A 23178-nucleotide genomic window follows, 5' to 3' on the forward strand; every position below is an offset into this window, starting at 1 on the left:
TGTAATGACTTTTAAAAAGGTTGATTAATACCTCGTGATCAAACTGATTACCAGTCAAATATCATCAAAATTAAAACATCTCAAAATATTATCGAAGTATAAAGTATGATATAAGCACAGTAAGTATTTAGAGCGGCAAATCAACGAACCTATTCATATTTAGTATGTTTTGTGATAGATTGATTAAACGTTTAGTCTGTATCACAATCAGAGGGACTTCCCTTTTTTCAATAATAAAATCACATTGAAACTGTGTTTTTTAAAGTATTTGATTTTTTTTTTTTAACCAAAACATAATTCTATTTAATTTAAATGATATGAAAAAGAAAAAATGTAAATGTAAATTTTTTTTCCATCTGTTGTTCATCAGTATTCAGAGCAATATGATGAACAATTTTAAAAATGCAATTTAGTATTAGCTAAAATACTGACAGATTGACAGATGTTAGTGTAAATTATGTGACAATAGTAGTAGTATATTCCCTGACAATGTATTTTATATATTCTCTTACAATTTACACTGTGATTGACGTTTTTCTTCTTCTGTAACCGAGCACCTCACCTGGTTCCGATTAGGGAAAATGTAGCAACTATGATTCTTCTAAAACATATTTGGCAAAAACCTTCAGTGGTATTTAAACAGCATTTAAAGGAGACAAGGGCGTTTCCAAATCCAATAAGTTTGACGGTGGTAGAAAAGGTCGCTCCACACAATTCAAAAGAGTCTTTACTTAATCTCTTAATGAATCATGGGCGTAACATGCGATGAACCAATCAGAGTGCCACCTCTCATTCCCTTTAAGAGCCAGGTGTGTTGGGTCGTGTGTTGGGTCGTGTGGTCAAGCAGCTTATCACAACCCATGTGGTCTTTAAAGGCCGCAGACCGAGCGGTCATTATTGCACGGACACTAGAGGTCAGCGGTAGACGACCGTAGTCCCTAAAGTTTGTGTTTGAATGGATTTGCTTATATTCCGTAAAATAACGGTGCTGATTCTCTGCCATGTGTCCATCCCCCTGACCTGTACAAGCTCAGCCACCCTGCGTTGGTGCATCATATAAAACCCCGCAGTGCTCGGAGCCAAAAAGCATTTGAGGCGTCCATTATGTCACCGGTAGATGCGCTGACTTAGGAAACGGTCAATGTGGTCACATTAGAGCGCAGGAAACGCATACGACGTAAGTCGTCGCATGAGTTGGGAGGACTTGTTGGTTTGGTGGGTTTTCCGGGCAGTGAGAAAGAACGTTCCTCTGCAGAGGATTCTGTTTCACTGTGCACATGAGCTGATTATCTGTGTGTGTACGTGTGTTGTGCGCTCCCCTATATGTAGGCAGATATTACTTACAGTGAAATACTGCACCACTGACTTCAGAACAGTTTATTAAAGGACAACAGCAAATTCATTTTCCACCGCCCCACGAAGCCACTGCGTCTGACGGGAGAACGAAACTGCGTCAGTGTGAAACTAGTGACGTATAGACCTTGAGGCCGCTAGTGACGCCGCTTGTACACCTGCGTATAGACCTTGAGGCCGCTTGGCGTCTGGTGTGAGGGGTTGTCAGGTTGTTACTCTACGACTGAGCTCCTCTCCTCAGACAAAGCTCAGAAAAAGTCATGTGTTAGTGTCTGACAGCAGCATTCCTCAAAACTAATGTATCTTTAGTGGATACTTTATTTGTCCCGAGGGAAATTCAGGAAATCTTTAAACCATCTGTTTAACCAAACCACATGTTCTAGGTGATCTCCTTCTGATAACTGGTGTAATAAATGATATAAGAGTTATTTCACCTCCGTGCACGGAGCCTCCCTGAAACCGCGTGCAGCCCCCCTGGGGAGGCCTGCCCCCCACTGTGAACACGCTGCTACAGAGCCTTGTGGATTTATTGGCAGTGAGAAGGTGCGACAGCAGCAGTGGGCGCCAGGAGAGCTATGTCGTTGAATACAAAATGAACGTTAGAATAGTGCCAACAACGCATGCAGAACAGACAAATGAGCGAGAGCACCAAAAAAATGTCACTGTGCCAAATAGATAGATTACGATGAAAGACATGACGAAAAAAGATTTGGGCAGTAAAAATGGCAAACATTAAAAGCAGCAAACGGTAAAGCTCGCTGTATGCAGATACAGGAATAAGACAAGAATTAAGGAGTGGATTCATGTTGCTCTTTAAATCCTAAATTTGTCCTCTGCTACATGTTCCCATCCAACATGGGTCACACAGCTTTACCCTGTCGCTAAGATTGACCTCAAATGTTGCGCCAACTCCCCCCCCCCCCCCCCCCGCCTGCCCACTGACATTTAACTGGCCCACAACCGCTGCGACCACCACAGCACTGACACAGAAGCATCTGCTGGATGGAACTGTATGGAGGCCTGACCCCTGCACAACCTCCGCGTGCGTGTGTGTGTGTGAGTGTATAGCCGCATGTGAAGTGTGTCAGTGTGTGAATGAGTTTGTCCTGAGAGTGTCTGCCTGAAGCAGACAGCGAGTGCTACAGCGAGCACATGTCCGCGCGGCCTGTGTCAGCAGTGATCAGCCGCTGCGGCCGCTCGTCCTGCCCCATGTGACTGGGGCCTTCCCTCTGGCCTGGCCCTGTTCTGGGCCCCGGCAGCCAGCCCACGGGCTGCCACATACCCCTCTCACCACCACAGCCCCAAACACAGTATTAAGGTGGTTCTTAACATAATGCAACAAGGTGTCGCGCAGTGTCAGTGAATAAATCCCAAAGAATATGAAGCATAGGGCTGGGCAACAAAACAATAATAATAATTATCACAACACAACTTTCATCAATGGCAAATTTAAGAAAAGTCAAATTTATGGCGTTATAATACTTATCCATTGTGCATAGTGAGGAAGTTGAACACATCATTGGTTTGAATGTATGTTTTGATGTATGTTTTGCTGTTTAGCGAGTGTCTGTCATTCTCAGTCAGTTTAAAATCACAACCAATCCTCAGGAGAAAAATTGTGTCAAAACTTGAAAGAAATAACAAAGTGATATATATCGACTGACATGAATTTCTTTATGTCGCTCACATTTTTTTCCATATCACCCAGCCTTGTTGAGACATGTAAAAGCCCTCCCCTGAGGTAGTAATCTCTAAATATAAATCAGAAATGTCAGATCTCCACATTGTCTTTCACTGTCTGTGGTCTGACTGGCTCTCACAATTACTTGTCACATATTGAATTACTTTATCTTGCTGTCTGGTTCAATGACACCAGATGGGAGTATAAAGGGCCATCAGCTGTTTCTCTCTTAACACATTTGTTCTACATTTAAACGGAAACCGAAGACTTTTTAAACCATCTTTAAAAACTTCCACATATGATATCAAACGATGGCATTTCACTAGCAGACAGTGGACTCAAAGATGTGCACAGTGTTTCAGCAATACCCGTGAACAGACAGCTGGAACAAGAACGGCCAGACGCAGACTCACCGAAAATAAAATCATGCACTATAGTTATTTGTACAAAACCTTTAAAAAACAACACCCCGAGTGTTTTTTCATGAAAAGCAGCCTCCTGCAGGAGTGTGAATAATGGACGTTGTCACTGAGAAGCATCTGAAGTACAGTAGGTCCTTACTTCAGACTACTGCGGGGAAGACTCTGTAATGGAGTTTTTACATCTCCCTAACCCTCACCCTAGGAGACATCATCGTCCTCGAGTGTTTCATTCCACTGCCACCAAGTGTTTGCTTATTGAGGGAACTGCTGTGGTTTTCTTCGTATCATCGAAAAGTCTCAACCTCACAGTGTAAAGTGCCTTGAAATAATGTAGGTGGTAAAAGTGAACTGAATTGAACGACTCTGTCCGATCCGCTCGGGAGACATGGTTGTCACTGTCAACCTTTCTGATCTTTAATAATGCTATCATTAACGTTACCTGTGCATGCAACTTGGTCTGTCACTTCCCTGCCGTATGTTGCTTAGCAACCAATCATAGCAACATATAAGGAATTTAAAAAAGCTCCCTAATGACAAAACATGTCTATTGTTTGTATTTTGTCATTGTTTTTGCATTATGTCAAGATGCACCCCTGGGGCATACTTTTGAATTTTGATATTTTTGTGTTCACCTGACGACAGCTGCTTGAGTCTCTGCACTTGCAGTTCACCGATGCATTTTATAAAAACGAATAGAGATGTACATTCTAAGAGATTGCTCACAGCGTATCAATTGTGATTATAAATACAAAGCTGTGAACTACATTAACGAATGAGACCCAGTTTAAAAACTAAGCCCAGTTCACGGTGGGTAAAACTAATCATATGGGGACACTTGCTGCCAAATTCAATATTTGAGCAGCTCAACCGCCCACAGATGCTGTTGTCCCGACTGTTCCACTCTCTTTGGTCATTAACAATGAGCCAGTGAATGAGAAGATTCAATTCTCTCAGGAAGCCCGTTAGTTCAGTTGTACTCTGCTGATGTATTTGCATTTCTTTCTGTCGAGCATGGACACAAACACTTTTAATGTGTGGAGCAACTGCTTGTCTAACATGCATGGTAGGGCTGAACGATGAATCCTTTTCAAATAGAAATTGCGATTTGAAACAGCGCAATTTACAAATCACAAAGGCTGCGATTGAGAATACGTTATGCAGCGCATCTGGGTTTACATATAGTATTTCACCCACATGCACATGCTCCTTCTAACTAATTTGGCCAGAGCAGTGTCGTCCATTACCTCAGTTTGCAGTTTGCAGTGCAGTTTGATGCAGATCCAAATAAAAATGCCGATCTTGCAGATTTAAATGCTATTCTAGTTCCCACTGTAGCACCTGCAGTACGCTAAACAGTATGACAGTTGTGTGTGTGGTATTACCAAACAGGAGTTGTTTTCATACCACACCTAAATTCCTTAGATATCAAAGCTCTCACTACAGAATGTTTTCATGTGTCGACTAAAAACATCTATCACCTGGTTACGGGGCAAAAAGCCTGTCGTCACGCAATAAATCTTACAAGTGGGCACAACAATACACACTTTGAGTCTCTCCGCGAAGGCGTTCACAGCGCTGCACACAGGAGTACAAGTCCCGCCCGCTCTCGCGCCTCAGCACACCTGGCCAAACACTGAGTGTAGCGCGTGCGATTGTTGGATTGTAAGTTGTCCAAAGTTACTAAAGAGTCGGATTCAGTCGATCGAATTCTGACGTAGGAAAGATGAGGGAGGAGGCGGCTCCAGACGCTGTTCCACTATCTCATCCTACGTACTGTTTGCTGCAGTCTGACACATTTACGTAAGATACTCGGGATGCTTTCACACCTCTAGTTCAATGAACCTGGTCAAGAAAAAGAGGCTTTGGCCTTACAAACAAATCAGGACCTGAGCCCAGCAGCTCCCCACAATGGGCCGTGTGCTGGATTTCTGTCTTTATGTTGTACAACACTCCAGGTTCAGGTCTGTGGGACGGAAGACAAACCCATCTGACTGAATACTAAATCTTTTGTTCTTCATGCCTGTTCATTTTCCATAAGGCCCTAGATATGGAATACACTGCAGAGTTCCTAAAGGAGACCTCTGCCAAGGAGGTCATGTTTTCACCTGTGTCGGTTTATTTGTTGGCAGGATTATGCAAAAACTACTACTAATTTTGATGGCACGGTTTAATGCAGTTTAATAGGTAGAAGGATTATCTTGACCTATCTTGAGCTAAATCATGTACAGTGTAGGATTGTTGGACCTTAGTGGAGGTATGCGCTTGACTAAGTGCTGTTCTAGTAATTGTTGTGCCAATATTAGAGGCCTCCACTACTAATGGAGATGGAAATATTTAAAATAAAACCTGGCATGGTCGCATGTATTTTTTCATGCAAGGACATGTACTGAAGATTTGTCTGTGTTGGCATGTTACAACATGCGTATCAGCACAAGTTCCATAAATGGGCTTTCTTACATGCACACTGTAAAATGACATGTATTAACACACCCAACCTTTTATGTGGAGACACTTTTACATGCTGTCAGTGGAACGTGAGAGTGACACCACCTACTACAGTACTCCTTACACCAGAGGATTAAAAACAACAACTTATTATTCAAAATCCAGGTAGACAGTTCCCATCTCCAGCAGTTACCTGCTTATTTCCTTCAAAGTTGAGCTTTTGAATTTAGGATACAATTAGAGGCCGACCGATGTGGATTTTTGGTGTCTTATGCCGATACGATAATAGAAATGTTATTTATAAAAAAATAGTTTTTTGCAATGATTCATAAGTTGTCGCTATCGAACCCTTATGACAAAGAAATGTAATTGAGACTCGGTATTTTACAGTTAAACCAAACTCTATCATGAATAACAATATTAAGATAAAAGGAACAAATACAACCAAATATATTCAACTTGAAATAATGTAAACATAAATGAACATCTTCTCCACATTGTTTATTCTGTGAGATAAGTTGTCATATCATAGCAAACATATCAGCAGACAGAATCTCGCCTCCACCCCTCGGTCCAGTCGTTCAGACCACACCAGCCTCAGCAGATCAAACCAAACACTCACCACAGTTTATTTGAAATGCACCAAACAAGTTTGACGACGAAAGCACATACTCCAGACCTGGACCCAGTCACGTCCCAGATCCTGTTACTTGGAACCATGAAGACCTCTTGCTCTCATACTGTATGTTAATGTCTCTGTTCATCCAACAAATCCCTGCCAAACGGAGCACAGAAACACAATCCACTGTACACAGACCAGCACGACCAGGAGCTCGGCTCTCTATATGTACTGTACAAAAGCACACAGCCAAGCCCGCAGCAGAGAGTACAGCAGTGCGTTACATCTGAACCTAATGCAGTTGTGACTTCATGTGCAGAAAACTGCAGTGGCGATGATTTAAACAGCGCAGACAGACCTGGGCCTGACCACCCAGACTGCTCGCACACAGGATTACTGAGCAGCTGGATAAAACTCTGAATGAAGATGTTTCTCAACAGCTTGCCCTGGACCAGAACCTCAAATGAGGCATTTGCTGTGTGTAAACACAGTCCCTGAGAGCACACCGATCACTCCACACACATATCCGAGCACTGACACTGTGTATTCTGGCAGCAGCATGGCACCGTCCTTTAAATGAACCTGGAAAGCCAATCTTGGACTTCTGCACCACAATGTGGCTGCTGGTGCTGATTTGCAACAATGCCGATTTCAGGAAGTGACCTTTGTGCCATTTACATTTCAGGAACTGCAAATACTCTGAATGGTACCAGTCAAATTTATTCATTCTTTGGAGCCATGATTGTTCTTCTACTTGTCAGTAACAAGGGCAATAAAAGAGCCTGACCGTGCACCTCAAAGCAGAGCCTATTCATAGAAAACACCGCACTGTAAAAGCCCAACTTTGTCAGGAAAGTCGTCATTATAGTCGCAGAACAAATGTTTTGCTCATTAGTCTTGGTGATCAACTCTTCCAGCAGTTTTTCCCAGGTCCCACCATGAGGACTGTGCATAGCATGGAAAGTGAGCTATACTTTAGGGATCTAAATTAAGACGGCTACAAACCAGTGAAGGCTGCGTCTGGGAGGCTTTTCCTCCCACTGGTTCTGCAGCGCTGCCTAGTTCCCTACAGTAAACACTAGGTTTTCCCAGGCAGGGAGGCAGCCAGGGCTGGGAAGGACAAGGATGGAGGCGAGGTCGAGTGCCAGGCTGCATTTCATCCGCAAAAATGCAGGAATAATTGGGGTTTGGGGAGTAAATGACAGAAGTTTATCCAGTTAGATGTTTGTACCAAAAGAGTCATGTCATAAAACGGCATTCTGAGTCTCGAACGCAGTTTGATTTATAGGCCGGTGCACGCGCGCAGACAGACAGACAGACAGACAGACAGACAGACAGACAGACAGACAGACAGACAGACAGACAGACAGACAGACAGACAGACAGACTTGCCCCTACTCTGCCTCTGACTGACCAACCATGTGACCATCACTACAAACAATGGCCAATCAGAGGAAGAGCGGGGCGGATCTTTAGGCTGATGAAAAGCAATGCGGCGATATTTACAAGGAGTAAGCCAACCTTCAAAAACGGGGAAAAAAAGGATGACAAGACAAACCTCCATTTCTCGCAGAAAACAAGAAAGAAAGGTTTTTAAATTGTATTTCAAAGTTGAATTTAACCACTGATCATCCATCCATTATGTATATATCGCCTGATGCGTTAAGGGTCGTAGCGGGCTGGAGCCAGTCACTGCTGACATGGGGTGAGAGGCGGGGTTCACCCTGGACAGGTCACAACATATCGCAGGTCGGACACACAGAGACAAACAACCATTCCCTCCTATGGTTACTTTTTGCTGGTAAAAAAGTGTGCTTGCATCTACCACACACCTTTGCCAGCGAGACAAAGAGCTCATTTCAAACCCTGGACGGACAAGAAAACAAAGACAAATAGGAGGAAAGAATCAAATTTAAAAAAGACTGATAACTCCTATGGAGATCATTCTGTACATGTAACTCAATAAGAGAAAGTCATCTGTTGTCCCAGCCTCATCTAACTCCTTATGATGTGTGTCTTCATAATAAGGCTGCCCTGGCAGTTGCGGGGTTTGCAGAGTAAAAGGCCTGCCTTACTGCAAATAGGTCAGTAATGGGCACCCTCGGATTTTCCCCAGTACTGCTCCTCTGATTGGTCGCTTTCCACGTCTCTGGGGCAGAAACCTAGATACCACACTGACACAAGCCTCACTAGCCAGGAACACTGCCAGGTGGGTTGTCCCACTTACATCCAGACAGACCTCCAGCATCCAAGCTTTCACAACATACACGCGGGCCTGCAAACACGGTGATGTCACACTGGGCGGAACCAGAGTTGGAATTCTTTGGATTCTGGATCCATAAAGATCCAGCGGGTGGTAGATTTTCCTGTGGGCTGGTCTCCACCCAACAGCTGGGGCCCTGGATGATTGATTTCTCTGACCCTGAACAGCTCACAGATTTTCCTAACAGCTGGACAGAGAACAGGCGCATCTCCCTTCTACTGATAACACACTTCTGTTCTTTAGTCAAAACATATTCAAGTATAACTGCAAATTATGAGTTAAGCTTTTTATATCGTCTTAACTATAACTTGTATCTGTAATCATGGGACTGGGATGTTCCACATTTAAGTTTTTTTCTCACGGATATCTATTGAAATCGAAGGAACGTCTGTGAAACATGAAAAAATGCCATTTCTACAATGTTTTTTATGACAAGGGGTTAAAGTTTCCATGTGCAAATAGCAGCGAGAGCAAAAGAACATGAGAGTGAACTACATGTATGTTCAGTGGGCAACGGTCAGCCCTCATTGCCACCACAGAATAACAAAAATGAATCTTGAATTTGCATTTTCCAGCCCTCCAAATCAAATGAAGAGGCCAGGCCTACCTCAGAAATTCATTCATTTATTCAGAAATAGCGACGCGCTGACCTGCTGTTGGTCGGTCTTGAGCACAGTCTGTTAACTGTCAGACCGGCGGTGAGAAACACCAGCTCTGACGGTACCGATGAGAACATTATGATGTCACCTTTCACCTTGTGGATATAAAATGTCACCACATCATTGTTTTATTCTGTGAGGCCTTTATGCTAAATTGTGTCATGATTAGTGTGTGATCAAATTCTTACTCAGTTTAGAGTAAGTTAACCTTTTTGACAAATCTGAGGGACATTCCCTCAAGGTGTCCCTAAGATGTTACAGGTTGGAGGAACAGAGGTACATCTTTATGAACCTACATGCAGTACATGGGTACGGATGAACATCATTCAGCTTGATGCCTCTGGCACACTGTGTGTGTGTGTATTTCCCAGTGGGCGATGCCATCTGCAGACCAATGCGTAGCTCTGCTCGAGAGCTGGATTGGGGGGGAGAAAAAAAAAAGTGAAAACAAGGCTCGCTGATCACATTCAATCTCCGCTACCAACGCAGTAATACACTAATCAGTCTGTTATGCAACCCTCTGAACAAATGGCTCGCAGAAATACATAAGCAGGAAGTGTTTTTTCTCAGCAGTGGTGACAAAAAGCAGCCCATGGCCTCAATTCAATCTGTGAAACAAACAGAGCATTACAAATCTGGAGGACACCGACCTTATGGTGCCGTTGAGAGTTTTGTTTTTGTTTTTAACAACAGGCCACACAAAACCCAACCAAAAAATGTTCTTTTATTTCTGTACCATGACTATAAAACTGTGTCTGATGCGACACACAGTCGTAGCCATGACAGTAAACAATATTTCAAATGTGGATATTGCTGCAAAGATGCTGCTGTACATGCACCACACACACACAGAAGATCTGTACAGTCAGCACAGTTTCAAGGTTGTGTCACCAATTCAACATCCAGCCAAATGTTCACAATCTCCCCTTCTGTTGCCGAGTGACGTCGTTGAATAACGGTGAAAAAAACGTGTTGTTACCGAACATTATGATGTGAAGTTGAGCTTTGACCTTTCAGATGTAAAACGTCATCACATTACTCAGGCTTCTTGTGTAAAATGTTGTCATCGTTAGCGTCTGAATTCTTGAGATGTGGCCAAACCTTGACCTTTTGATCTTTGACCACCAATATCGAACAAGTTCATCCTCAAGTCTAAGTGAACATTTCTACCAAATTTGGAGGAATTCCCTCACAGCCTTCCCTGAGATATTGCATTGTCCAGAGTGGGACCGACAGATGGACGGACGCAAAAACCACATGACTAACCGATTAAGTTTTTGGCTCTCAACTTGCAGCAGGCGGGTTTTTCTTTCCCCGATCATTTTTACTGCTCCATTTTTCAATTCAAATGCATTTTCATCGCCTCTGCCGCAAAGAGGTAGAACCTCTCCGTGTTTTTGATCCCATTATTAGTATCATTATTTATTTTCATTCCCTAAAAATGTTTGTGTGTCAAAAATCATAACCATGCTCAGGCCCCAAATCATGAGGTACTGCACCTGTAGGTGATGCCAAAATAATCAAGCCTGCATTTTGGCTCACATCTCAATAAGATATCTTTCACGACAGAGACCTGAGAACATCGGATGAAAAGAAAAACAAACCATCATGGGAAAGTGGTCCCAGACTTTTACACCTCAGTGTATATATACAAAGAATCCAATTACCACATATCACCAAACATAATAAATGCACAGTACATACTGTACAGCATGAGACGATCCCAGTCAAACAGATTCAAAGGTAAAGGTTGATACAGTTGAAGCAGTATTTGCAGGTAAACTAGATGCCTGAAGATGGACTTTTCAGTCACATCTGGTTCAGTCTGGATGCAGATGTCCAGATGTCTTTTGACCTGCCAATCTCCAAATCAATGCTTGGGGCAGGTTTCGACTAAATGAAGAAGTAGTGAGGAACAACAACACCCTGCTGTGGACGGAGTCATGGACATGTTTATCTCTCTCTGCATTCAATAACATATCAATACTTCAAAGTGAAGGAGAGGAGCCGCAGTACATTTGGCTTTGTACAGTATTGGATCGTGCTGAAAGAAAGTGAAGCAAAGACGCACAGCTCTTTGCTCCATTTACCATCCGATCTCCATTCCAGTACTAAACTATGATAATGAGCTTTGGGCACTGACCAAAAGAATGAGTTTGCAAAAGCAATCTGCCAGCTATGCAATAAACAGAAAGCTATGCAATCCAGGCAGACTGTATGATTCACTGAGCATTACTGCGTCCTGAAGGATGGACCGCTTCTGCCATCAACCTTCCTCTGACACTGCAGGACAGATATTCACTGGACTTCCTGGGATTATTACTTGGGAAGATATCTCTTGAATGAAATCTATTCATTCTGTGATACTTTGAATACCATTTTTTTTTTCTGGTTTTCTAGGAAGCCAAAACATCTGTCTGCCATAGAAATAAATCCCATGAATTTCTTTAAACTCAACTCAAACCGAATAATAACAATGTGTTTGTTTCTGCTAAGAAATGCAGATTAAAAAATAAAGCATTATTTGTTTTGGTTTAACCAGAAATGAGTCACAGTTATTGAGTATAGTAATGTAGACAATCATAGCTATTGTACAAGCTCTTTGATTTCTCCATCAGACGAATGATTGGAGCGTTGGTATTAAAAAGAAACCCAAAACAAGGATTCTTTTTGTTGCAATCTTTTTGTTGATTGCATTTGTTAATGTTGTAGCATCTTTTCAGACTTAACAGTTAAAATCCACTGGATGAAATCCAACTTGAAAGGAATTTGCAGAATTTTGACTAAAGTCCCTTACACTTGGTCTGGACTAAAATAGACTAGAATGTTTTATGGTTTTCTCATGAGAATCAAATGTCAGACAATAAAAAAGGGTGACGTTGATTCAATATGATTAATACCAACATAGACATCAGGATCTCAGGACTACAATTAGATCTAAATAAGATGACAACATTGACGCAAATTATGTTTAGCATCAAGGACTCGCCGTGTCAAAATGTACTATGCACCTCCTACACAAGTGCCTGGAGAGTGTGTGGCATGTGGCAGGGCTTAGCAGACGCATGCATGTGCTGGTGATATACACATCAAATGCAGTTGAATAGTGCCACTAGTGGCCAGAAATAGTGTCCCTGTGATTCTATCAAGAGTTAAATGAAAGCACAGCAGGCGCACACTGTGATTTGGCAACACTGCCGCATGACTGTGGAAACGTATTAGGAACACAGCAGTGGTATTTAATTAGCTATACACACCTCCACTCCTGACAACAGGCGTGTGTGTTCTCACATGTGCAAGCAACTAACATGAGGTCACAGTTTGATCCACATCTGGCAACAACATCTGTGCGACTCGAGACCTCAGGCATGATACGGAAATAGACACTAGATGTACTGTCTTCACCGTATCTGTGTCAGTGCTACCAACCTATTCATTCTTGCAATTTCAGAACCTTGAGGCATCGTTTAGCCATTCACAGAGACCGGACGGGAAAATAACAGAGAGCATGGAGGGATAAAAAAGCTCAGATGTGATATCGGATAACAACTCAGTGATCTGGATGCAAGACGGCTAAAGGCTTTTGCCCCGTTTTGTATCTCCAGCAATTCACTTGGAACCACAGACAAACCCACGTCATGTATAGAAAAAAAACAACAACACTGTTTTGCCATCTGTATCACAACTCAGGTAACATTGGCAGTCCCCAAACATTTCTAACAATATCCAATCCTACTGATTTCTGTATACAGTACGTCCTGTACAGTATATACACACAATCTGATCTTTCAAAAACCCACATCCCCAGAACCCTTCCATCAATCTCCATTTCCAGTCTCTGCTGTTCTCTCACAGTTATTGGACATGACAACATCCCGTTGTGCTGTGCCTGTACACATTATAACACTGTTTTATCATACAGTATGTGACACAGTACATTAACCAGAGATGAAGGTGATGGCAATGACAGCTTTGGTTTCTTTCTAGCAGTTGTGGAAATGCATTCCAATGATGGTGACCACATCAGTCCTCATGCAATAACTGCACTGATGCTGTTACTGCCCCGCTTTTTCACAGTGCCAATAGAACTGAGGAATAAATATGTTTTGATTTTTGATTTTGATTTCCCTTTTACTTCACAAGACCAGCCAAATTTCTCCAATGTTCCACACTGTCCAAACACAAGTAGTTATTCAGTAGTAGTTCTAGTGAAATATAATAATACGATTACAGTCTTTCACAGAAATAAATGTATCAGGGCTTATGTTTACAGCTATGAAATATGTTATTGTACAGAATAACCATGCAGAAGGAAATGTGCTATTATGTTAACATTTTACATAAATAAAAGATAAATCTAGTTGTATTTCTGTTTTCTTCTTATTTATAGTTATTCATGATAAGTTTGTGGTTAAACTAAGATATCAATAGCCTTAGTGAATTAGCCTTAATGAAAATCAGCTACCACTCAACCCAGTCATGAAATCAACAAACTATAAACTGGCCGTCACCAGTGGCCCCACTTGTGACCAATACAACTGCTCAGTCTTCAACTGTCCAGTGCTTGTGAGTGAGCGTCCACTGCAGCCTCGGGAGTGACAAATGACGTGATCTTCACTGTTGTAGGACCATCCACCTCGAGGTGGACGTGATGATTTCCTGCTCACCGCTTGTTGTTGAGAGTGGTCATCTGAGTTAGTGTAGCCTTTCTGACCATTCTCTCACATCTCTCATCAACGAGCTGTTCCCATCCACTCAACTGCTGCTCACTGGATGCGATTTTGTTTTTCACATGATTCTGAATTAACTCACGAGAATGTTGTGTGTGAAGATCTCAGGAGATCAGCAGTCTCAGAAACTCAAACCAGCCCGTCTGACAACAACAGTCACGGTCAAAGCCCCTGAGATCACATGATTTCCTCCTTTCTGATGTGAACACACTGCTGCGACATGATTGGTTGACTGGATAGCTGCATGAATGGATCTGGTATTTCTCAGGAAAAATGAAAACCTTGACCTCCTGGTAGCATTACAGGAAGGTCCGGCTCATCAAAGTCATCGGGATTCATCCTCTGCGGACCATGGATATCTATACAAAATGGACCAAATTCATTTTATTCATACAACAGATGTCTCGAAACCTGAAACCAAACCAACCCAACCTCATCCATAATTTCCCAGTTCTCTTTATTTTCGATCTGGAATGCAAAACAACTTCAGACTCGCAACTTCTTTGGCTAAGAAAAGGCACAAGGCAGAGTTTACCATTTGCGTTGGAGTCTAAGCAACAATCCACTCACTATTATAACCAGCAACCACATACAACATGGAGGTGGGGGGGCACAGCCACAACACACCAAGCGCCAAATCAAAACCATATAACTAAATAGGAAAAGAGTGAAGACACATGTTCAATGAGCTCCAATGTGTTATCAGAAAGCTTCCTCTCCCGCACACTTCGCCCCCCTCTCGTCTGCCTTGCAGGCACAACATGTGCATACTTGGTTTGATTGTGATGCTGAAAATAGTTGCACAATATGTCTCTCCACCTTGAAAGCAATCCTGCTTTCAAGCAGCAAATATTTTGGCAGGCGCTTTGCTCCAACCCCAGCCCGCCACCCCCAAGTACCGCATCCACATTCTGCTTCTTTTGGTGCTGCGTTTGATTTTGAGACAACCCTTGGCAATAGCAGACAGACTAAGGGAAGTCAGTGGTGACTGAGGCTTTTAAAAGTAAATCTGTAACTTTGCCTCAAAACAAACTAGAGCGGACAGAGCTGGAGTGACACTGAGGGGACATCTGACCGAGATGTAGAGGGATGGGTCCCATATGTTGGAGTACCTCTCACGTGTGACACAGATTTCTCTTTTCTAATTTGAGTGTTTGGCAAGAAGCTAAATCCATCTGGTCCACATACAAGAGATATGTGGTAAACATAACCTCAAGATACATGTAGACTACAAGGGACTTTTATTCAATTTCATAGTACTCTATGAACAAAACCATGGTCCTAAATACATCTTGCATCATGCATCTATAAAACTGACACTAGTGTAGTTAGACCAAGCCAGAATTCTCAACACAGGAACACACAACATTAGTGTGAAAGCCAATGGTAATTTGACTGCTACTGCCAATCTGAGGACGCCCTTAATTAAAACCAAAATGAGAACACACATGCTGATAACCACAATTCTTGGAACTGTTAAAGTGCTTCGCACATTCCTCCTGCAACCTTTTATCCATACTGCGAACCAAGTTCGTTCAAACACTCGAGGCATCCAGAGTTGAAGAGCATTCAACTTGCTCTGCATCATTACAGCCTTTTCTTTTCTTTTCCTGTCAGAGGGAAAAAAGAAGGCCTGTGTTTCATTAGTTCTCTCGAACACAATTAAAGTGCACGAAAGGCTGATATCGGTTCTTCTTGCGCTTCCTATTTCATCGTCAGATTATACCAATAAACAGCATCAGGTTTGGAATAACACCACTATGGACCGTGGGCTTTTCCTTCTTTTGGCAATTGACAGCATTGGAAAATGTCATCAGCTCCATTAGCGAAGTGATTGACTGTGGCTGACTTTTTAAGACATTGCCAGCAGCTCTCCTTAGTCTTGAGAATATTAAGGCACTGATCACTCTGGACAGTGTCTTCAGAGGGATCAGGGCCTCTGAATAGTAAAGGCTCTGAATATGAATGTGGAACCCGAGTAGCAAAAGACCAAATCAAATTTGTAGGGGGAGTAGATTATTTCATGGATGACGATAAGCAGTGCTGCAATTTGCATTTCAGCTCAGTTGCTTTGACTGGTTTGTGTACCCTAGAATATAAAATTTTTCATAAAAGCATCTGTGTCATCACCGAAGCTCCTTGTCAGGCAACCAATCATATTGGGCAGAACCCAGAAAATTGAGAAGCTTGTCCGTCTGTCCTGAGCTCTATAAGTCATATAGAAACTATCAAAGCAAGATAGAAATGGGCATTTGTGGGAGCAGAGTGTTGCCGGTGAATGTTGCTCTTTTGTTGTGTTGTCATAGAAACAAAACCCATCTGCAGCGCTTTTTTGATGAAGCGCTGGGATAAAGCGCTCCCTAGCGTCCTGCTGCCAGCACCTTTCTGTCAGAGAAAGAACATTAAACAGACTCCATGAGTCACTCATACCACATACACCGTGATCTGTGATCTCCTAACCAACACTGAACAACCTTTGTCACACAAGAACTCAGGCACTGATTGAACACCGATGCTAGTTGATTCTCCGAAAACCCTGGATTGGTTTCTATGTATGCCACTTTAGGTCATAACCTCTGCCATGAAGGTTAGGTTTTAACCCCTGTCCCGATGTTTGTAAATTGGTTTTTCAGCAGGATTACACAAAAAGTACTGAATAGATTTCCTTCAAACTTAGTGCAAGGATGGGACACGGTTCAAAAGCATGACCCTTTAAGTTCACAACGAACTTTTTTGTTCAATCTTTCATCAGAGCATGGAAGGGGACAGAAGTGTTTATAGCTGATACAAACAGCAACACTCAACGGCAGATTAAAAAAAACTAAACACTTCAATCATGGAGAGGGGAAAGGTAAGATAAATGGGAAGGATGGTGCATATTTTAAGAATCTTTCCTCAAATGAAGTAATTTGGCCTCATGCATCATTTTTTGTATTCTTATCCTAAATTTATCTTACATTTGTTCGCACACCAGTGCCAGAGGGTCTTCGTGATTTTCCTTCGGGCACTGGAACAAGTTAGAACCAGCCATACAAAAGTGATCTTATACTTTAAGCCAATCCTACTCTTTTTTTCCCGTACCCACATCCCCCTGGAAGTGAGTGCAGATGGCTGAACCCGGTCAAATCTTGTGCTGACAGAACCATACATTCTTCAACTGGGTAGCCTCAGTGTACAAAGAGCTACTTTAAGTCATGGCACCCAGTTTTGGGAATCTGGGCCACATCACAACAAGGAACAATGCAATGTGCGACAAACAGGACGGACTGGGGTCTCTTTCATTTGGTCAGTGCGGAAGTTCAGTGTTCGAATACCACCATATAGTTTTACCTTCCATGTACCCTGAGTGAACTCTTACTGTAACTCTTCATTCTAATAAAAAAACAAAATAACTTTGAGGTCCTTGTGCATAGAGACTTCTCTTTGAGGGTCAAGACTTTGATTTTGGGTTACGGCAATGATTATGGGTCTGTATTTAATGTGAAGGTTAAGGTTAGGGTAAGGGACTACTGAATGCATTGTACCCTACAAGTTTTGGCTTGAAACCATAGCTGTGAAGACATTTTGGTATTGTTTGATGTTTAAGGCTTGGTCAGGTTCAGGGTCTAGGGAATGAATTATGTCAATGTGTGTCCTCAAAGCCAGAGACTGACGTGTGTGTGCGTATACGTGTCAAAATTCAGCTAAACTCGGGCAGTGACTGCAGCTGAAGTCAAACGCAGAGCTGCGAGTGTAAAAGAGGCCTTTGTGTTGGGATACATCCATCACCCTGAGGTCACATTAACTTGTAAGATGGTGCATAAGTAGAAAAGCCATGGTTTGGAGTAATGGATGTATTTTGGATGACTAAAAGGTAAGTACAACGCTCTTCACAAATATTCCTGTCATCGTTAGCCCCTTATCTTATTCTACAACCATTAGTGCTGGTTCAAATTTCTGCATCGAGTAATTCACCTTTTCCCCGTCTCACAGGCAGGGTTATCGCTCACACTCGCACCATAAACGTCAGATGGAGTCCATTAATGTCTGATCAAGTGCAGCTAAGTGGCTAAGGGAAGTCAACCGACCTGTGGACACGAAGCGAGTTTCTCGGTGCAGATGCTGACCATGACAGATCTGTTTGCACTAATCGGCTGTCAACAGCAACTAATTTTTGTCATTCCTCTGGGCTGCCCACTGTTACCGGGGATTTCATCTGCTTTTATGGAAGTAAATATCTGCAGACAGAATAATGAGTCTGAAAGGAGAGAGAAAGGAAATAAATATTTAGCAGCAGAGGTAGAAAGATTGTAATGTATGGAGATGTGATAAAGGTCATGGAAGCACAAGCACAGATTTCAACTGCATCCTGCAAGCTCTGCAAGGCATTTTTCCAGTTGTAAGAAACAAGAGGAAGACCATGAGATGAGGATGAAAAATGCTAGTTATGGGGTTTTTTTGTAATTGCCAATTTCCGAGGACATCAAAAATCATGGAAGTAAATATCTCAGAAAATGAGGGACCTGCTTTCAGTTCTTATTGTCTCATTCAAGAAGTCCAAATTGTTTCCTCCTACTTCTGTTCTTTGCTAGTTTCCGTAACAGTGGCAATTAGCATTAAGAAACATTAATGCAAATATGACAGTTTTCAGACATGAACTCCCCCTTACCCTAACCCAGACAACGTACGCATAATTGTGTCTGGACAATCTCCAGAGTTTGCCTTTAAAATATGATAAATGATCCAATATTTTCCTGCTGTATTCTCACATGGGCACTCAGACATTCTCCGTCCATTATACTTGGAGGCTGGCAGGAGAATGTCCGGAGCAACATCTGCAAACATTTGCGTTCTCACACACGCCTCTCCCCAGAAGTTCAGGACAATGTCCACTCTAGAAAAGTGTTTTATGAAAACCCTGCTAAGTTCTCAGTGTGTTTGAAGCAAAGTGACTTCAAACTTGAAAAAAAGCCGGCTGTCATGGAGAGTAGTGAAAATAAATGAACGGTACAAATGGAGATAATGGACCTCACTTGACTGTGCAGAATAAAAAAGGGTGTAAAAGAGAGCTTGAAAGAGACAATAGATCTACTTCACATGTCCACACACCTGCTCAGTAAAGTGGATGTGAGTTTCAGATCCCGATTCCAATGCTGGAATGGGAATTCCTGACACTGAACAACCCTGTAGACAAGAACGCAAATACAAAACAGTTTGGGAAAACTTTCAATTGCATTAAACTACAACTCTTTTTGTTGTTGTTGTTTTTAAATCCAATGCCAATGATTAAAAGTTGTTGTTTTCTACCATATCGATACACGGCAACTACATCATGGTTAAGTTTAGGACAGCAATTACTCTGAAAAGACAAATTCCAATTGTGGGGCTGTAATTGGTCGCACGCTTTTTTTCCCCACCAATAAATTTATTCAAATTTTGTTGTGACCTCTGAAAAACACACACATAAAAGTGGTTATTCAAAGCTATTCTAAGTTTACCAATCATTCAGAAATTCTGAGTAAAAGACTACAGAGAAAACACATTGTCTGGCAAAAATTCCTCCCATCTGTGAAAATCGATAACATTGGAATCGTGAGCAGTGAGAACTGAACCTGAACCCAAAGCATAGAATTACCATAAGAAATAATTTCAAAGACCCAAAATGCCTTCTCACCATCGACCCATCAACACTCACATTGCCAACGCACACACATGGACACAGTCAAATGATTCTGTTCATCAACCCACTTAGTATTAGTCAACAGGCAACGGACATAATTATTATGGTCAGCTCTGGATTTACAAGGAGCGTCCTTTTGTGTTATATTTTTGATCAGATTTATAATTCATCTCTGATCAGAAATAATGATCTAAAATTCTTTGTGTCATGTCTGTGAGTTCAGCGTTATCGGAGTAATCCGAGGAGCTGTGTGTGTTCGACTGCTGCCCATGTTGGCAAGCGGACCGTGTCTGCGGTGTAACCACAACAACCCTCTTCCTGTTGTTCCTGGAACACCTGTAAGCAGCTGTTCCTTTCTCCTCTCACAGCATCTCCGCCTCACGTCACTACCGCGCTTTAAGACCTCTGGCGCAGACAAACCCATAACGAAGTTCCCTCTGTGCTTTTTATGTGACGCACTTTTACATTTGCTCTCTAAATTACTTAACAAACATTCATACTTACATTTATTTATTTATACTACACATGCTCGTGATGATCATTTACCATGTTCCCGTTTACCTTGAGAGTGCCCCATGAGTGTCTCTAGGGAATAGAACGCAATATATGAATAAATCTAGCTTCATAATTCAACTCTACTTCCGTCTGTGTGTAAAACCAATTATGTGTTTTAGCAGAAAAAAAGATGAAAAGCAGCGGGGGGAGAAGATCCCCCCCCTCTTCTTTATTCACAGCCTCTTGTTGGGCACAGAGTCAGCGGAGTTGGAATCACACAGGGAAAATCAGATACAAAAACAAAATGGTGGAGAGAGAGAGAGAGAGAGAGAGAGAGTCAGCTGTTTCTGCGCATTATAATTTCAGGGAGCAGGGTGAGTCAGCAAAAGAGGAGAGAGAGAGAGAGAGAGAGAGAGGGAGCGTGTGGGGGAAATGACGGAGGGTTTAAAAAGAGGGGGCCTATCAGCGAGGGTGACAGATGGTTGGTGTAAAGGAGAGAAAGGAGAAAGTGAATTAGGCGAACTACCGAGCGGCATTAAACATGATCCAGAGTCCAAAGGGTCCTTTGAAACATCGGGGTGATAAAACCTCCTGTGCTCGTTGGCAGCGGGACAGCACAGGGGCCACGCAGCTCGGAGCGCCAATGCCAAGGCTTACATAAGTGGCCACAGTGCGGAGCGCTCCCGTCCCAGCTCCCCTTAAAGGTGTAGGCACGGGAGCCACAAACTGACGGCCGACGCCAGACAGACTGACAGTTGAAAGCCTTCCTAGCTGCCTATAGCAGACAAAAATGTTCATTACAACCCAACGTTGGGAATAACTGGAAGTGGGGAATTTAGTTTGAACAGTCGGAGCTGCCTGTTGTGGTTGTATGACAAAAATGATGTGTATCACAACGTGTGAACATGCAGATTTATATAACAGTTTTTTGGGGATAAGAGTAAGACTTGTGATGAAATTATACAGCTGGATTCAAGTAGCCACTTCCAATCCAATCACAAAGTGACATACCAGAGAAAGTCAAATGATACCGTCTTTGCTGAGCTGATTCTGGGAGAGATTTTTCTTGCCCCAATCCTTGTTTCTGATCCTCCTCGGAACAAAAACATACAAATGATTTGGCTTCACTAGAAGTTCAAACGCTTGTTTGCAGCTCCACTTTTCTTTTCTTTTCACATTAAAGAATAACCACCCATCCCTTTTTTTTACCCTCTTTTAGCCGATAGATGAAGTGTTTACAACAGGTGGACAATGAATGAATGTTAAAGAGGCTCTGTGTCTCCTTTATATGTAAAAAGCCATGTGTTCCCTGCTAAACGGCTCAGGGAGCACAGGTCTGGGAACCCACCCTGGCTTCATCCACCACTGCCATTATTATTCTATTACGTTCCTTCTTATCCAAATGCCTTACCTGTTTTTCTCTCTCATCCAGTTTAACATGCACACCACACATTTAAATATACCACATACACACAGGGCTGCATACACATACATCACCAAGCAACACTCATACACTCAATAATTAATACAAACATCTGCGTGACATTGTCCGTCAAGTCTTACGTCCCGCTGTTAAAGTAAAACGAAGCATCGTCGGCCACTAAAATCAAAGACACTTGCAACTCCACCCTCGTTGGCGCGGAACCGCTCAGTAAATATCATGGCATTCAGTCACGAGTTGTCCCGACGGATCTTTAAAATTATGAGATGTGCTGTGTTTAATTTGACCATACAGGCGTAAATGCTCACAGGAAGTGGAAAAGGATTTAAATTCATCCTGTGGGTCGGGAATAATATCCACAGAACATTTTCAAAACCATTTACTCAATCCTGGAGCTAAAAGAAAGATGAGGGCTGCAACCAAATCGCAAACCGCAGGAGGCATAGAGCGGGTCGGCGACCAACCAGAAGGTCGCTGGGTCCATCCCCAGCTCTTCCAGCCCACAAGTGCCCCTGCCGGCCGTGCCGTAAGTTAGCGGAGGATGTGTGATAGAGTGAAACCCTGCTGTAAGAATGTGTGATTCTTGTGAGACTTGTACTGTAAAGCGCTTTGAGTGGTTGATAAGACGACATGAACACAGTCGATTTATTATTAATTAACAGATGATAATCCGGTGCACAGAGCTGAGGCAGGGAAATCGCAAAGTTACTATGCATGTGTGATTAACAAGTGACGCTGCTTATCAGGAGCCACAAGAATATTGCGAAGCGCACACCTGTTGCTGAGCGAGCGCTGAGCACGAGGAAGCTGCATGTCTCGCTCATTTGTAACCATGTGCGATTATTAATGAATGAAGAGGACGTCCCCTTGTGTGCGCGGGAATCCCTACTGTACAGATATCATGTCATCCTCAGTGTGTTTGGCCACGGGAACACAAGCCACCAAACAACAAGCCATTAAATAACAGTTAGCCACGGTGTGAGAGGTCGGCCAGCAACATTTTGTGCTTCTCTAAATCTTTCACGTTTTCTCCCAGTAACTTCTTGCCATGCCGCTTTTAACAAAAAGGATATGCCTGTTGTGTCACACAAACATAATAATAAGGGCAATTAAAAGCAGCTGGTCTGCACTTTGAACAAGGAAAACTTGAGTTTCATTACACTGCTCACATAATGCAGAGACGCAGGACAAATATTAACAGATATGCAGTCTTGTATGTTTTTAGAGTATACATATGAAAAAAAAATTCACATATTTTGTGAGGCATTTATTTGGCGATGGGTGGAGCAAAATACAGAACAGATGGAACAGATGACGGATCAATGAGATCGCAGAAATGTTGCGGTCTGGATGGGAATCTTGGAGGAAGAGGCAACTGGCAAACACCATTAGCGGAAGCCCTCTACCCGCT

General features: G+C 42.6%; 1 protein-coding gene across 3 annotated transcripts in view; it reads right to left on the reverse strand.

Annotated features, from left to right (window-relative positions):
• Window positions 1-23178, reverse strand: part of thrb (thyroid hormone receptor beta) — a 78346-nt gene that overhangs the window by 36697 nt on the left and 18471 nt on the right. Inside the window, exon 2 of one of the 3 annotated variants that reach the window (XM_035633602.2) lies at window positions 9739-9857. The exons of the other annotated variants lie outside the window; for them this stretch is intronic. The gene's annotated coding sequence lies outside the window, so the exon portion shown is untranslated. The remainder of the gene's footprint in view (window positions 1-9738; window positions 9858-23178) is intronic. 3 annotated transcript variants of the gene reach the window in all.

This window comes from Scophthalmus maximus, chromosome 5, assembly GCF_022379125.1.
Source record: "Scophthalmus maximus strain ysfricsl-2021 chromosome 5, ASM2237912v1, whole genome shotgun sequence".
Taxonomy (NCBI): Eukaryota; Metazoa; Chordata; class Actinopteri; order Pleuronectiformes; family Scophthalmidae; genus Scophthalmus; species Scophthalmus maximus.